Consider the following 8,837-nt stretch of genomic DNA (forward strand, 5'->3'; position numbering starts at 1 on the left):
GGACCTTTCATGTTAGATTTATCATTAGAACCATTAATATTTCTTGGAATCCAATTTAAAATACCTTTAGGAACAAGAAATTTACGAATTCTACAGAATCTAACATAATGACCTCTCTTCATACAATAAAAGCATGTAACAACCAGTTGTTTCGATCTTTTAATCGGATGATTTTCGGGCACAGTCGAAAAAGTTTTGAAATCCCATTCTTTTTGCTCTGTGGATAAAATCCTAAACTTGGTTTTCCAAGAACACAATTTTGAGATGCAAGAACACTCTCAAAGTTGGATTTTCTTGTTGAAAGCCTATCCACGGTTTTCACAAGATAGTGAATCTTCTTTTCAAGAGATTCACAGTTTTCACAAAAACTTGAGTCACACATGCAAGAAGAATTGTTGTAGATCAAATCCAAATTTTCAAAATCAACTTTAGATTTTTCCAACTCTTCTTCTAGTGATTTAACTCTGTTTTCAAGCCAGTTATTCAATCCTTTCTACCGATTGTTCAAGAGAGCCATTCTATTAGCTTCTTCATGTGTTTCTTTAAAAGCTACAAGAAGTTGATAGTAGTTGTTACCTTTAGATGAAGAGGTTGAACTTAAACTGCTTGATATTGATGCCTTTAAGCATATATTAACTTTTGCATCTTCTAAGGAGATGGAGGAGGATACCTTATTGTCATCTCAAGCTATGTAAGCTTTCTTGGATTTTCCTCTCTTTTCTCTTTTGAAATCAGTTTTCTCTTTGTTCTCATTGTTAGGACACTCAGCCTTGATGTGTCCCTGTTCTCCACAACAAAAATAAGTGTATTTATTAGGATTGAAATCATTTAGTTTCTTGGAACTGTACCTTTTAGAGGATTGGCCTTTGCTGTTCTTTTTCAAAAATTTGTTGAACTTTCTTGATAGCAAGCTCATTGTGTCTTATCCACTATCACTGGAATCTTGATGCCTTTTCTGGCTAGCTGCTTTAAGGGCAATCCCTTTGCTATGTTTGTCCTCACTTTCTTGGACAACGAACCTATTCATTTCAAGCTCATGTTTGTAAGAATTGATGGCTTAAACAAGAGAGGGGTGAATTGTTTGTCAAAGATTTTCACAAAGGATTTTAAGAATGAACCTTTATCAAATAATCATTGATACGCAATTAAGGAAAGCAATCAACCAATGATACAAATACTGTTTTCAGAATTTTAAACGATTGAAATTGTGTTTTAATCGGTTGTTTATATCAGTAGCAGAAATAGAATTAAAACAAACAATTATAAGGAGTTAAAGATAGAGAGATTTATACAGAGAATTTTATATTGGTTCACTCAACCTTGAGCTACATCCAGTTTTCAGAACAACCTTTGAGTTCCACTAGTAATCACTTACAGATTACACCAACACACCACAAAGAGGTGACCTTGAAAACCACAAGACTCACTCACCCTCTTTGCAACACCACACATCTCAAGTCAGAACACCCTCTGACTTTGCAGGATTTCACACACACTTATAAGTTTATGAAAGTACAATTACAAGAATCTTGAAAGGAATAGAAAACACCTAAGATTACACAAATCAGGAAGTCCTATTATCAGATCTTGTATCAGTGCAAAGCTTTAACAACAATCTTGCAAACCTTTGGAAAACTTTTTTCAAAAACTAATCTTAATCTCTCTTTGATCTCAAATTTGTGTCAAAACTTCTTCACTTTGCTTTGAAATAAGGGCTATATTTATAGAACTTAAAATCATGTCGTTAAAGGCAGCATTTATGAGCTAAAATAGTTTTGATCACATCCTAAATAGTTCAAACAGGTTTTCCAAAAACTGTTATAAAAACACACAATCAATCGATTGAAAAGACGTTTTAACTGGTTGAATTGAAAGGCAGTTATCTAACCAAGTTAAAAACAATTTCAAAACCTCTAAGCCAGCCAACTGACAAACAACCGATTATTTCGATAATAAAATTGGTTATTGTTCTCTTTGCTTAGAAAAAATCTTAGCTTTTTAAAAGAGATTGGGCAAGCTTTGTGCAAGTGACAAGAACTTATCTTTACATGAATTCTAAACATTCTAATCTAAACCCAAACCAAAATTAGCACAGCTTCAAGCTTCACCATGGATTTGAAACATCAAAGCTCTCATGCTCAACAATCTCCCCCTATTTGATGGAGACAAATCCTTGTATGCTTTTTGGAATGTTCTTGTTTAGAATCTGTATAACCTGCATTCATGAGCAAACATAGAAACACGAGATAATTTATTCCATTTAACAAGGCACCAGAAACCAGTTCCCACTAGATGATTTCCAAAGAGGAACATCAACCAAATCAGTGTGAGAGACCAGTCAACATACAAAGGTGCAAACACAGATAAACAATCAGTTATTTCGCAGGAATAACCGGTTTAAATTTTGTATCAGAGTTTTAACAATTTCAAATTTCAAATTTAAACCAGTTATAACAGTGTTAAGCAATGTTCAACGGCAGTAAAAGCACAAATAATTATAACATTACATCCCAACACACGCCTCCCCCTATTTGTCTTCACAAATTGACAAAAGGAAGGATTAAAAACAGCATAAATGAAAAAAGAAATTGTTCAGAAATATAAACCAACAATTTAAAAAGAAGTATTATTCTCCCTTTCAAATTGTAGCTCCAGAATCTGATTTTGAACCTATTCTATCTGTCCATCCAAGTTTGAAAAACGTGAATCCATATGATTGAACCTTTACTCACACAAATCATGGAGATTCCTTTGGTTTTCAGTAAAAGTGTCCATGTGGTTGATCATCAATCTTTCAAAAGGAGACATTGTGGTCATCCTTTCTCCCATGTAAGCATCATTGTGACCAGCCTCCTGAGTCTCAATAACAGGTTCCTCTTGAGTTGCTGCATTTTTAGGTTCATTACCCTCATTAGTTCCACTAGGGCCAGCTTGGTCATCATCTATGCTAACCCATCTCCCACCGATTTTGGTAAATCTCATTTTGCTTAGGGAGCCACTGTTAATCTCACTTGAAGGCTTGATAACTTCAGTCAGCTCTTCTTCAATATTCAATTCAAAATAGGGTAGAAATTTAGAGATTAAAATTGCATAGGGGTAGTGAAGCCTCATGGCTTTTTGCATATGATCCTTTATGGTATAAATCCATTTGATCTTTACTTTATTCATAATTCAATAGATCGACAACAAATCTTCCTCAAAGAGAGTGGAGTAATTTATCCCCCTTGGTGTGATGATCCATGACACAATGAAGGCTATGAGCCATTCATCAAGCTTTAATCCTCTAATAGAAAAAATTCTTACTTTGGAGAGGGGATTCTTGAGACACCTCTTGTAGAATTGCATCTTGTTGAATTCTTCAACTATCCCTAGGTTTCCTCTATTGAGCCTCAGCCCAGAGTACTTTAATGTAGTCACAACAGTCCACACATCATTGATAATGACCATGTCTACACCTTTCACATAAGAAACAAGTGTGTCACCATTAAATTGAAGGTTAGTGTAGAATATGTTGAACATGGGAGCTTTCATGTTTCAAATCCACATGGAGCTTGAAGATATGCTGCTCTTTGGTTTGGGTTTAGATTAGGTTGTTTAGAATCTTTGTTAAGGTCAATTATTAATCCTACAAAAAGCTTGATCAAACAGTTTTAAAGAAACAAAGTGTTTTTCCAAGGAAAGGGAAAACAAGCGGTTGATTTATCGAAATAATTGGTTGTTTGTCACTTAGTTGGCTTAAGGTTTTGAAACTGGTTTTTGAATTAGTTATGCAACTGCCAGACTCATTCAACCGGATAAATCGTGGTTTCAACCGGTTAAATGTGTGTTTTCATAACAAATTTTTTGAAAACTTGTTTTAACCGATTCAGCTTATTAAAGCTAGCTTAAATGGCTACATTCCAAGTGCTATAAATATATCCTTTCTTTTAAATCAAAATACAACAACAAATACTACAATTATTGATACAGATTTGAGATGAAAGAAAGACTTTTTGTTTTTTAAAGGAGTTTTTCAAAGTGCAAGATTGTTGTTCAAGCTTTGTTGTGGTAACAAGATCTGATCATAGGGCGTCCCGTATTGTGCTAATTCAGGTGTTTTCTATCCTTGTGTAGATTCTTGTAATAGTACTTCCTTTTATCTATTGTGTGTGTTCTGTCTTTAGGTGTTTGGTGTTGCAAAGAGTGTGAGTAGATCTTGTGGTTTTCAAGGTCACCTCTTTGTGTGTGTAATCTGGTTTTGATTACTATTGGAACTTAGAGGTTGTTCTGAGAACTGGATGTAGCTCAAGGTTGAGTGAACCAGTATAAAACTATTGTGTAAATCTCTCTTTCTCTCAAGCTTCCTATATTTGTTTGTGTTAATTCCATTTTTGTTGCTGGTATAAACAACTGATTAAAACGCAATTTTAACCCGTTGAATTTCTGAAAATAGTTTTTGTATCATTGTTTAATTACTTTCCTTAATTGCTTATTTGGATTGTTTGATAAAGATTCATTCTAAATCAAGTCTTCGCGAAAATATTTCATAAAACAATTCACCCCCTCTTGTTTAAGCCATCAATTCTTACAATTGGTGTCAGAGCTAGGTTCTTGAAAGATACTAAAGTTTCTGTTTTTTTTTTTTTTTTTCTGAAAAAGTGATTTACATGGCTAACAAGTTCTCTTTTGGGGAAGGTGCTTCCTTGAATAAACCACCTTTGTTTTGTGGTAAAAACTATCAAATTTGGTGTATAAGAATGAAGTTCTTTATTGAATCATTAGATAAGGAAATTTGGAATGTTATTTCAAACAATGCCTACATGCATATGCCTGAAAATAACTTTGCATCATATAAAAAACACCTTGACTGTGTAGCAAAGAATATAATTGTCTCTGCTCTCGATTCTGATGAGTTGCTCAAGATTTCAGAATGTATCTCAGCTAAAGACATGTGGGATACACTTGAGAAATATCATAAGAATTCAAGGAGTGCTTGCATGGACAAGGAAGACTCTTCTGTTGATTCATCCTCTTTAGAAACCAAGATGGAAGTCTGTCTAATGGTCAAAGAAGAATCTGGATCAAACCAAGTAAGAACATCTTCTTCCAACAAATGTGAAAAATATTTTCAACTTCTTGATGCTTTCCAAGAAACCCATGAAGAAGTTAAAAGATTAACTCTTTCAAATAACCGATTGAAAAGTGAAAACAACAGGTTGAAAGAGAAAATCAAAGTTCTAGAAAATGATTTGCACAATTCAAATGTTGATTTTAAAAATCATGAACTGATTTATCAAAACTCATCTTTCAAATGTGATTCAAGTGTTTGTAAAAATTTTCAGTCCCTTCAAAAGAAAGTTTCATATCTTGTGAAAACGATTGATACAATTTCAAAAGGAAAATCAAATCTTGAAGATGTGTTAGCATCTCAAAAATGTGTTTTTTGGGAAATCTAACTTGGGTTTTAACCCTCAAAGCAAACAAAGTGGATGTTCAAAACCTTTTTCAACCTTCACCAAAAATCAATCGGTTAAAAAGTCAAAACAACCGGTTGTTTTGTTGTTTCTACTGTATGAAAAAGGGTCGCTCTGTTAGATTCTGTAAAATCAGGAAGTTTTTTGTTCCCAAAGGTATCCTGAAATGGGTTCTTAAGGTTCCTTGGAAGCATATTAACACTCATGAACCCAAATTTGTAAGGGGACCAGATCTAGCCACCTGATTTTAAATTTTGCACGGTTGCTTGGAGAGAAAACAACACTTATGGTATCTACAGAGTGGTTGTTCCAAGCATATGACTGGAGATGCATCCAAGTTCATCAGCATTTCTCTCAAACAAGATGGGCATGTAACCTATGGTGACAACAACAAGGGAAAGATCCTTGGTAAAGGTACCAGAGGCAATGAAAATAACTTGCTTATTCATGATGTGGTTTATGTTGAAGGTCTGAAGCACAACCTGTTGAGTATCAGTCAACTCTATGACAGAGGATATCAAGTCACCTTTAGAACGAATTCGTGTGAGATTCGGTTGCCAAATTCAAAAGATGTTATGCTCATTGGTAAGAGGTCTAACAACATCTATTTGTGTGATATATCCAGCTCCACATCAATAGGTTGTCTTCTAAGAAAACATGAGGAATCATGGCTTTGGAATAGAAGAATTGCACACATTCATATGAATCATTTGAATAAACTTGTTTCAAATGAACTTGTTCATGACTTACCCAAACTCAAGTTCGAGAAGGAACATGTGTGTGAAGCTTGTCAAAAAGGGTAACAAACTAGAAAATACTTTAATTTGAAAAATTGTGTTTAAACTTCAAAACCTCTTGAGCTTTTGCACATGGATCTTTTTGGTCCTTCTAGGACTATGAGCCTTGGAGGAAATTTGTATGCACTTTTGGTTGTAGATGACTTTTCCAGGTTTACTTGGACTCTCTTCCTACACTCAAAGAAGGAAGCATATCAGAATTCAAAAAGCTAGCAAAAAGGTTGCAAAACACATGTTGTAGCAACATTGGAGCTATCAGAAGTGATCATGGAGGAGAATTTCAAAATGAGAAGTTCATTAGCTTTTTCAACAAGCTAGGAATCTTCCACAACTAACCTGCACCAAGATCACCCCAACAGAATGGAATGGTGGAGAGGAAGAATAGATCTCTAGAAGAGCTTGCAAGGACTATTCTGAATGATTCTTCCCTGCCTAAATGCTTTTGGGTTGATGCTGTAAGTACTGCTTGCTATCTGATGAACCGTGTGGTAATTAGACCTATCTTGAAGAAAACCATATATGAGCTACTAAATTGAAGAAAGCCAAACATACGCCATCTAAAGGTCTTTGGATGTAAGTGCTACATTCTAAACAATGGCAAAGAAAGTTTGGGTAAGTTTGATGCTAAATTAGACAAAGGTATCTTTCTTTGTTACTCTCTATCTAGACATGCTTATAGGATTTTATACTAAAAAGCTTATGACTATTGAGGAATCTATACATGTTGTCTTTAATCCTGCCTTTTGTCTATTTGATGAGACAAATAGGGGGAGAAGTTGGTTTTCTAATGTTCTTGTTAACTGCTTTCAATACTGCTTTGAACATTACTACTATGAACTGTTTAACTGGTTTAAATTTGAATTTTGTTAACTGTTAAACTCTGATATACAAAATTTCAACCAGTTATTCCTGCAAAATAACCAATTGGTTAGCTATTTTTGCACTTGTGTTTGTGTGTTGGTTTCTCGTCTGATTTGGCTGATGTTCCTCTTTGGAAATCACCTAGTGAGAACTGATTTTTGGTGCTTATTTGATTTGGAATAGATTACCCTGTGTTTGTATGTTTGCTCATGAATGCAGGTTGCATAGATTCTAACAAAGAACATTCCTGAAAGCACCCCAAGGATTTGTCTCCGTCAAATAGGGGAGATTGTTGAACATGGGAGCTTTAATGTTTTAAATCCACATGGAGCTTGAAGATATGTTGCTCTTTGGTTTGGGTTTAGATTAGGTTGTTTAGAATCTTTGTTAAGATTAGTTCTTAATCCTACACAAAGCTTGATCAAACAGTTTTAAAGAAACAAAGTCTTTTTCCAAGCAAAGGGAAAACAATCGGTTGATTTATCGAAATAATCGGTTGTTTGTCACTTAGTTGGCTTAAGGTTTTGAAACTACTTTTTGAATTAGTCATGCAACTGCCTGACTCATTCAACCAGTTAAATCGTAGTTTCAACCGGTTAAATGTGTGTTTTCATAACAGATTTTTTGAAAACTTGTTTTAACTGATTCAGCTGATTAGAACTTCCTTAAAACTTTCTTACAGCTAATTCTTGTAATAGTACTTCCTTTTATCTGTTGTGTGTGTTTGAAATCCTGTAAAGATAGAGTGTGTTCTGTCTTGAGGTGTTTGGTGTTGCAAAGAGGGTGAGTAGATCTTGTGGTTTTCAAGGTCACCTCTTTGTGTGTGTAATCTATTTTGATTACTAGTGGGACTCAGAGGTTGTTCTGAGAACTGGATGTAGCTCAAGGTTGAGTGAACCAATATAAACCTATTGTGTAAATCTCTCTTTCTCTCAAGCTTCCTATATCCGTTTGTGTTAATTCCATTTTTGTTGCTGGTATAAAGAACCGATTAAAACACAATTTTAACTGATTAAATTTCTTAAAACAGTTTTTGTAACATTGTTTAATTACTTTCCTTAATTGCTTATCTAGATTGTTTGATAAAGATTCATTCTAAATCAAGTCTTTGTGAAAATCTTTCATGAAACAATTCACCCCTCTCTTGTTTAAGCCATCAATTTTTAAAGAATACCTTCACCAAATCTGGATAAATCTTTCCATTTAGCTCAAGAAATCTCTTCAATCTTTGTTCCTTGAGGAGGCTTCTCACAGTGGACAGATTTGGTTGCTTCATCCAAGTGAAGGAGAAAAGTTTGGGTGTATTTACACTTTTCCTACTAGTTTCATGTAGGTATTTGTTGATGAGTTCAAATTCTCCTGAAAACCACCCTTCAAGCTTCCCACCACTTCTAACAACCTTGGTTTTCATCCTTGTAACAGATTGAGGAGTTCCAACCATAACTCAATTCAAAGAGGAACTTTAGCAGACTGCAGAGAAAACTTAGAGTAGAGGAAACAGAAAAACAATAGGTTGTTTGTGTGAAAAACAATCGATAATTGTATTACTTATATAGCCATAACCCTTGGTCAAAGTTGGCATTATGTGGGTTGTTTTCAAAATAGAAAAACGAATCAAATTTGAACCATAAATTTTTTTCAGTCAAACAGAAAGTACGGAAAATCACATGTTGATTTGACCAAACTTTAAAAGCAGTTTTAATTTCCAAGATTAAGAGGAATCTGA

The sequence above is a fragment of the Phaseolus vulgaris genome, chromosome 11 (assembly GCF_051622355.1).
Source record: "Phaseolus vulgaris cultivar YP4 chromosome 11, ASM5162235v1, whole genome shotgun sequence".
Classification (NCBI taxonomy): Eukaryota; Viridiplantae; Streptophyta; class Magnoliopsida; order Fabales; family Fabaceae; genus Phaseolus; species Phaseolus vulgaris.